Genomic DNA, 9269 nt, shown 5'->3' with positions numbered 1-9269 from the left:
CCTTTATTTTTTCTTCACAAAGTCAAAAATTTTTTAAAACCTGTGTCGAGTCAAAATAAATCCTTAAATGGTGAATGGAGGGAGTAACTCATAGTCATCTGTGAATTTCTTTGTTTTAGATGAAAAGTATGCATGGTTTTACTTAGAATATAGTCCTGTTTTAGACACAGGCAATTTTAAGTCCCGCTATTTTTAAGAAAATATGTAAAGACAGACTTGAATATAATCCTGTTTTAGAGACAGGCATTTTTTAAGTCCTGGAATACTTATGAAAATATGTGAAGACCGTATTCACAAAAAAGATATTAAATGTGAAATTAATCTTGTTAAGATTGGTGGGAGAAGATTTCTTCGTGTATATTGAATGAATAATGAGGTACACAGATTACATGTTTATAGACTAGGTATTCTACATATATGGTAAACCTAAATTTACAATAATTGCTACTCTAATTTAGACATGATATATTCCCATAATATTCTCCCGATATTATGTGATCTTATTCCAACACTCCCCCTCAAGCTAAGTAATGGGGTTCCCAATATAAATATTTGCCCAGTACTTCACGAAATGACTTCGAATTCACTGCCTTCGTCAAGATGTCTGCCAATTGATCTTCGGTCTTGACATAAGGCATCTCCACCACCTTTGCTTCGAGATTCTCTTTTATAAAGTGCCTATCTACTTCCACATGCTTTGTTCTATCGTGTTGTACCAGGTTTTCTGAAATACTAATAGCCGCCTTGTTGTCACAAAACAATCTACAAGGTAGCGCAGATCGAAGATCCAATTCGGTCATAAGTCTCCGCAGCCATAGTACCTCCGTCAGTCCACTCTTGATTCCCCGGAATTCTGCCTCTGCACTAGAAAGTGCGACTACCTTTTGCTTCTTACTTCTCCATGTTACAAGGTTACCTCCTACAAAGCTAAAATAGCCAGCGGTAGACCTTCGATCATTCGGATTTCCCGCCCAATCTGCATCAGTAAAGCCGTGTATCTCCATGTGACCATGTTTCTCGAATACAAGCTCATGCTCGGCTGTTCCCTTCAAGTATCTGACAAGTCTTAGCACAGCTTCCCAATGTTCTTCTTGTGGTGAATGCATAAACTGACTCACTACTCCAACTGCATATGCAATATCAGGTCGTGTATGTGATAGATAGATAAGCTTACCAACTAGCCTCTGAGCACCTTCCTTCATCTGTAACCCATGGTTCTGTACCATCGGAGTATCCGCGGATTTGCAGTCAATCATCCCTATTTCGGCCAACAAGTCAAGTATATACTTCCTCTGATTTATGAAGATTCCCTTCCTTGACCTTAGCACCTCTATCCCTAAGAAGTACTTAAGAGGACCAAGATCCTTCATCTCAAACTCATGGAATAAATTCTTCCTTAGTTCGGCTATCTCCTCCTCATCATCTCCAGTAATGATCATGTCGTCTACATATATGATTAAACATGTGATCTTTCCCCATTTTTTCTTGATAAATAAGGTATGATCTGTATTACTCTGTTCATACTCGTACTTCTTCATCACTTCTGTAAATCTCCCAAACCATGCACGTGGTGACTGCTTCAACCCGTATAGTGTCTTCTTCAGCTGGCACACCTCCCCATCTGCAAACTCTCCCATGAAACCAGGTGGTGGTTCCATGAATACTGGCTTAGGTAATTCTCCGTGCAGAAATGCATTTGTCACATCAAACTGGTGGAGCAGCCAGTCCTTATTAGCAGCAATCGAGAATAGCACCCGCACGGTATTAATCTTAGCCACAGGGGAGAATGTTTCTGCATAGTCCACCCCATACTTCTGGGTGTATCCTTTCTCCACGAGTCATGCCTTGTATCTCTCCACCGTCTCATCTGGTCTTCTCTTTATCGTAAATACCCACCTGCACCCAACAGTTCTAGCTCCTTCGGGTAGTTTCGATTTTATCCACGTACTATTCTTCATTAGGGCTTTCATTTCAACGAGCATTGCTTCCCTCCATTTCTTATGCTTCATTGCCTCTTCGGTTGTCTGTGGGATTTCTTCTTCTTCGTATAACGCAGCCTCAAATGCCCGGGCCATCTTTGTTAGGTTTCCTTGTACGAAGTTTGCCACTCCATAGCGGGTTTTCTTCCCTATCCTTTCAGGGGAGTATCGTTTGGCCGGGATTCCCCTTGTACTTCGATGAGGAAGCACGTATTTCCCTGTATCTCCATCCACGGTGTTATTCTCCTCTTGGGGTTCTGTATCAGCGAGGTCAGTAGTAACTGAACTTTCAACAACATTTGGTTCAGAAGTTACCTCGGATATCGTCGGAGGAGGATCACTCGGGGGCGGATGAGAAAGTTCTTGTGGTGAGATTTGCTCGGCGGCAGTGACCATCACTGGTTCTGGTGAATCCCCAGTCGAGGAGCTTGGCAATGGCACAACCCAACTTAGATAGTCCTCGGGTGTAGTTGGACCACTCTCCCCCTGACTACTAAGGTGGGTATGATAAAAGTATTCGGTTTCTAGGAAATTGCAGTTCATGGTGGTGGTGATTTTTCGAGTGGAAGGATCATAGCAATGGTAGCCCTTTTGATTCATCCCATACCCCACAAAAACACATTTGGTTGCACAAGGTGATAGTTTACTTCGCTCGTGTTTTGGGACATGAGTGTATATAGTACATCCAAAGACCTTTGGCTGAAGGTTTAGGTGCTCGGGTATTTTGGCTTGTTTGGAGAGGGCATCAAGTGGGGTTTTCATGTTCAGTATTTTAGTCGGGAGGTGATTGATCAGGTAAACAGATGTAGCAATTGCTTCGGGCCAAAAAAAGGTAGGGACTTTGGATTCAATCATGAGGGCTCGGGTCATTTCTAGGATTGTTCGATTCTTTCTTTCAGCTACCCCATTTTGCTCGGGTGTATATGCACAGGAAGTTTGGTGGATCACGCCCTTGTCTTTACAGAATTGGGTCATAACCCTATTTACGAATTCCCTCCCATTATCTGACCTAAGGGTTTGGATAGTGGTTCGGAATTGTGTTTGTACTAGTTTAAAGAAAGAGGTAAATCTATCAAAGACTTCAGACTTGTGTTTCAAAAAATAAATCCATGTCATTCTCGTGCAATTATCAATAAAAAGCACAAAATATCGAAAACCATTCCCAACAGTGGGTGCAGGACCCCAAACATCAGAGTGTACTAAAGAAAACATGGATTTCGCCCGAGTATTTGTAGGCTTAAAAGACTGTCTACGGCTCTTGGCCAAAACACAAGTTTCACATGAAAAATCAGAAGAAATTGAAAGTTTCGGGTAAAGTAGTTTAAAGTAACTAGGAGAAGGATGTCCTAGTCTTCGGTGCCAGAGCCAAGTTTTCTGTTTTGTGGATCCGTGAACCAGCATCGCACTGCCATGTTGAGCTATCTCGTCCACATAGTAGAGTCCTTGTTTTTCAGTGCCACGCCCAAGAATCCTCCTCGTCTGAATATCCTGTAAAATACAAAAGTCGGGATTCATAATAAGTGTGCAGTTCAATTCCTTGGTCACATGGCTAATAGACATCAATCTTTGAGATAGAGTAGGAACATATAAACAATTCCTAAGTTTGAGTGTAGGAGATATTTCAATTGTGCCCGATCCTTCAACCGTAATTAATTCCCCATTTGCAGTTCTAATATAGGATTTAGTGCTTTCATCAAAAATAATAAAATCACGTCTATCCGGAGTCATGGTATCAGTTGCCCCACAATCAAATATCCAGCCCTTTGAGTGTTTATCAAATATATCGTGTACGTGAAATGCAGCAGAAGTTTCTAGTAAGGGTGCAAACCGATTATTTGACACAAAATTGGGGCAATTGGGAAATTTCTGAACTGTATGGGGTCTAATTTTAATTTCCAGGGGATCAGGGGGGCGAATCTCAATGTTCAGGGAATCAGGGGGCCGAAATTTAATAGGGTGGGGTTTCTTTTGATACTTCTCATTTTTATGGGGTAAAAATGTGGAATCAAAATAGGAAAGTAAATTAGGGTTTGGCATTGTGCCAAACCCGTTACCTCCTCTTGCCGACTCCTATGGCGATTTCACTCTTCCGGCGAAATTGCCGGCTCCCCTCACGTTGCCGCCGTTCGGGGGGTTCTCCTGATGCGTCCCCACCCCCATTCTAGTCTGATCTCCATGGTTTCCGGTGTCATTATGTCGTTGTGCTCCATCCCCGTTTACTACGACGACGAATTTGGCCTGAGCTGCCCTCGCCTTTTGTCGCTCTTCCCACCACTCCGAGTATCCCAACCTTTTGAAGCAATTCTCCCATGTATGCTTCTGTTTCCCACAGTGGGAACACCACAATTTTAAGGTGTCGGGTCGCTGGCTTCCCGATCGGTTGGTGGCGGGGCGGCGCGGTGGTGCGCCGCGGTTCGGTGGTCGCTGACTCTGTCAGATAGCCGCGAATCCATGTCCGATTTCACCCCCAAATGATGAATCGGCGCTGCCGTCGGCTACTCCAGTGGGTGACGGCGATGTTGGTGGCATGATTCGACGTCGAGCCGCCTCCGTCTTCACCCACCCATAGGCTGCCGCTACTGATGGGTATGGTTCTTCCTTCAAGATCTCTCTCCGGAAATAATCGTACTCCTAGTTCAGTCCCGTAAGGAAATTGATTAACCTCTTCTCGTTCGAGTGCACTCTGTATTGGCCGACTCCTTTGTCGCAGCAAGTCACAGGCTGCTTTTGGCAACGATCAATGTCCACCCACAATCCGTGGAGCTTTCGGTAATATGTTTCTAAATCGAGGTTTCCCTGTCTAATTGCGATTACCTTTTCTTCCAGATCGTAGATAAGGTATTTATCCGCCATGTTTTCGAATGTCACGGCGAGGCTCTCCCACAGCGCCTTCGATGAGTGGTGATGGGCAAAATCCGAGATGATGTCATTCTCGATGTTGTCCACAATCCATGAGAACACCACTAGGTCATTTTCATCCCATTCGTCGAATCCCTTGCTCCCCGGTTCTGGGGGATCGTTTTTGATGTAAGAATACGCCCCTCGACCGCCGATCTTCACTTTGATCAGTCTTGACCATAAAGAGTAGTTCTTTCCATTCAATTTGAATCAGACATATTTCTGGTGTTTTTCTGGGCTGTTTTGGCTGATAAACAGGTCGGATAAAGGTATATCGGCTATGATGAAATTTTTCTGAGTCGAGATCGTTTCTGCTTTGAGGCCATGTTAAGATTGGTGGGAGAAGATTTCTTCGTGTATATTGAATGAATAATGAGGTACACAGATTACATGTTTATAGACTAGGTATTCTACATATATGGTAAACCTAAATTTACAATAATTGCTACTCTAATTTAGGCATGATACATTCCCATAATATTCTCCCGATATTATGTGATCTTATTCCAACAAATCTTGACCAACATACTACTTATAAATAACTTTTTTCTTGTTGCAAGTAGAGTTTTAGATATCGATTTCAAGATTTATTATTAGTTGGTGTAGCAATAAACATTTCTTTTTTTATGTTTAATGCAACAATGAATTAAAATTTTGTCACTATTTTTACTTTTCTAGTAGCAGTATTAAATTAAAGAGTTAACTTCAAATTAGATCTCTAAAAAATAGGATTTACACATTTTAGTTCTTCAACTTGAAATAATGGTACCACATGTCCCTGGCAAATTATAAATCTTATTTTAGGCTATTCTCCAACTTTTTATTTTTAATTTTTCCCATAATACCTTGAAATCATAATTATCCTAATTAAATTCATTAGAATTTTCTGAATTCAAATTTAACATTTAAAATTACAAATATTACTTTTTATTTTTACTTTATGATAGAGTGAACTACATAAATGGTACATGATCTTTCCCTTTCGCACATAAACGATACATGATCTTTATTTTATATCGTTTTGGTACCTATAAATCACATTATTGGTACCTAATGCGATTTTCACCTCAAAATGCCCTCTAAACAAATACATTTTCTCATTTGTGTCACTGAGGATATTTTAAGCATACACAAAACTAGTACCAAAAGTGATATTATAATATCTTTTCTCATTCTCCTTACACTTTATACTATTATTATTTTTATGTTATAAATTAATAATTTATTTATTTTTTAATATCATTCAAATATACTTAATTACTCCCTCCGTCCCTTAAAATTTGACACCATTTGACCCGGCACGGATTTTAAGAAATGTAATAGAAAGTGAGTTGAAAAAGTTAGTGGCATGTGAGTCATACTTTTATATATTAGTTTTAAAGTAAAATATGAGTGAGAATGAGTTAGTAGAATGTGGGGTCTACTACCAAAAATGATAAAAGTGAAATGTGACAAATTTTTTGGGACGGATGAAAAAGGAAATAAGTGACAAATAATAGTAATTATTTAAATTATTATAATTATATTTAATTATTATAATAATATTATTGTTAATGCTAAAAACTAATAGTAATTAATAAATAATTATAGTATAATTATTTAAATTATGAATCATATAATATTATATAATAATAATAATAATAATAATAATAATTATTATATATTAAATTTACAACTAATCAATATAGTCTTAATAAAAATTTAAAATTGTTAATTGTATTCATAATGATATAAAGAGTTGAATATTTTTAGGTAGGTGTTTCAACCATAAAATGAGTATAAAACAATTTAATAAAAATATCCAATTGATTTAATTATTTTAAATAATTAATTTTGTTAGGTATAAATCAGCCGAAGGCTTGATACAATCCGGGTATAGCTATTACAATTCTGAGGAGATCAACCCCCAGATAACAGATCTGATACAGAAACTAAGGCTATAGCCGCAATCAACCGTAATCGAGCCTGAAACACAAAGTAAACGATTAGTAACTTCATGACAATTATAATGCAGTAAAATAACCAAAGTGGAAACAAAGATTAATGAAAAAAACAAAGTTTTGATGTGGCTCAAGTTGCACCAGGTACAACTACACAGATCTATATAACCGGCCCTCAAATATCCGGCCAACTCCGATTTGCACTAAGGGAGAACACAGATCGACTGCAGTCAATCAAGGAAAGTCACACCGGAACCCTAGATCCACCACCGCACATCAAATACTCAACCAACCGCTTAACACCAGTTACAACAACAACACTCCACTCTTGGAGGATCTCCTTCCAACCAGAAACCAACAACTAGTCCAAGAGACAAGACCAGAAACCAGGGGTTTCCACACACAGTCTCACAACATCGTGTTAGGTTTGGTATACTTAAAAGCATGTTTCGAGAAAGTTCGCGCGAATAGAATCTTGCTTGTGTACGGAAAACTCTACAATCCACTTTTAACCCGATTCAGTATTATTTGAGCAGTTTGCATTAATAGAATCAATATATTATTACATTGTGTTTGCTTGTGCATTTATAAGATGTTGTTTAAACATTTAAATGTATAAGAAGCAAACAAAGTCTAAGTCTTTTGCTTAGTAGACTGGTTGTGGGCGACGTCCACTTTAAGGTACCATATTCGGTTCTATGCAATGCTTTGCAAAAGAAAAAGAAGAATTTCACAACCCAAATAGGCTTAGACTACCTGTCGTAAAAGGTTGCAATGTCAGTCCGATTATTTCTAAGTCTTACTGAAATAAGATGACGTTGGTGTGGTATAACACTGAATGGATCTAACGGCAAGACGTGTCTTTATGCAATCTACTGAAAGACTAGGTCTTGATAAATAACTATTTCTTAATCTACATACGTTAGCATTGAGCATACGGTATTGATTATGCACTACTTTGACTTATCAAATGGTGCGGGTTTTTCGCAATCCAATAATCCTAAAATATTGGGTAGTGGTGATTAATATCTAGCGGTGCTAAGATTGCTATTATGTTGAATCGTGCTCGAGGTGAGTCTCGTTTGATAATGTCCTCAAGAGGAGCTTGAACAAGGTTTTATTATTCGAAAACTGGCTAGTTAGAGTTTAATTATTCCATGAATAATAAATAAATGTTTCTTGTTAAGTCCACTCTTGGAATTAATAAGATGTTGATTACTTAAGTCCATAGCAGACTTTAATTAATTAATGAGCATTTATATCTTAAGCGCGAGAAATAAACAATAAACATAACGGAAACCCGGATTACTTGTAATTTCGGATTTGGATGGGGAGGTCAATATTACTTCTGTAGTGGTTGCTCGTAATATTCCAATATAAGCTTGTATTAAATTGGGGTTCAATTTAATTAGTAAAAACCTAATTGGGGTGAGCTCATATCCAAAACCTTCCATAGATCCCTGACTGGATCCAATATGTAAATTAATATAAATATGAGAATAAAGGAGACATAATTAAGATTATTAATTTCCATGAAAATCACGTCTACTCCTAATTAGAGTGTGGGATGTTTTTTTTCATTAGTTTTTCTCCTCCGTGAAAAAGTTCTGTCTTCTTTATTCAAGTCCTAATATTTTGATAAGATCAGCCCACCCTGATATCGAGATACAGTTCGGGAACCAGTCAGAAGATCTGTGGTCTAGTATTGAAGATCATCAGGCGCAAGCAATTGTCGATTCTTTGGAGAATCAAATCGGTAACTCTAAACCGTAGAATTCATGTTTTAAGATTTACTTTCTTTGAGCATGAATTATTTGCGTTCTAGCATGCAATTATCTGTTTAACATGAGAATTGATTAATCGCATAATCAGTCAAATAGATCCTTGTCTGGTTTATTTGTTTTGTACAAGTCTTCCGCTGTGCAAGGGGCACCAAACCCCATCAATTGGTATCAGAGCCAATTTTTGGCTCTGATTATGTGGATTAATTTCATGTTATATGAATTGCTTGAATGCATGTTTTTCTTCGTTGCGTAGTTGTTGTTAATTTTCAAATAAATCAACATATCGTAAGTACGAAGAAGTTGAATGTTGCGTGAACTTGTGACATGCCCAAATTCAATGAATTGGGAGACTTAATTCTCCAAAATTAATTAATAGCATCCATGTAGTGTTTAGTTATACAAATCTCATATATTGTCGTGAATTTGGTCGCGTGGAGTAGCACCGCGATGGTGCTGGATTTTTGTGTTTCGGCAGACCAGGTGCGGCAAAGGGCTGAAAACTCCATCAGCTCCGACGCCTTGGTGCAACGGAGACGACAGTCAAATCGAGTGGGAGCCCTTCGTGGGCAGTTTCCCGAATTCGAGATGGACAACAGGTTGTCGGCGGCGACAGCTTTTCGAGTGGGAGCCCTTCTTGGGCAGTCTCTGGGCTTGGAGGAAGCTGTGTC

Source organism: Salvia splendens, chromosome 9 (genome assembly GCF_004379255.2).
Source record: "Salvia splendens isolate huo1 chromosome 9, SspV2, whole genome shotgun sequence".
Taxonomy (NCBI): Eukaryota; Viridiplantae; Streptophyta; class Magnoliopsida; order Lamiales; family Lamiaceae; genus Salvia; species Salvia splendens.
This window is presented reverse-complemented; position numbering follows the sequence as displayed.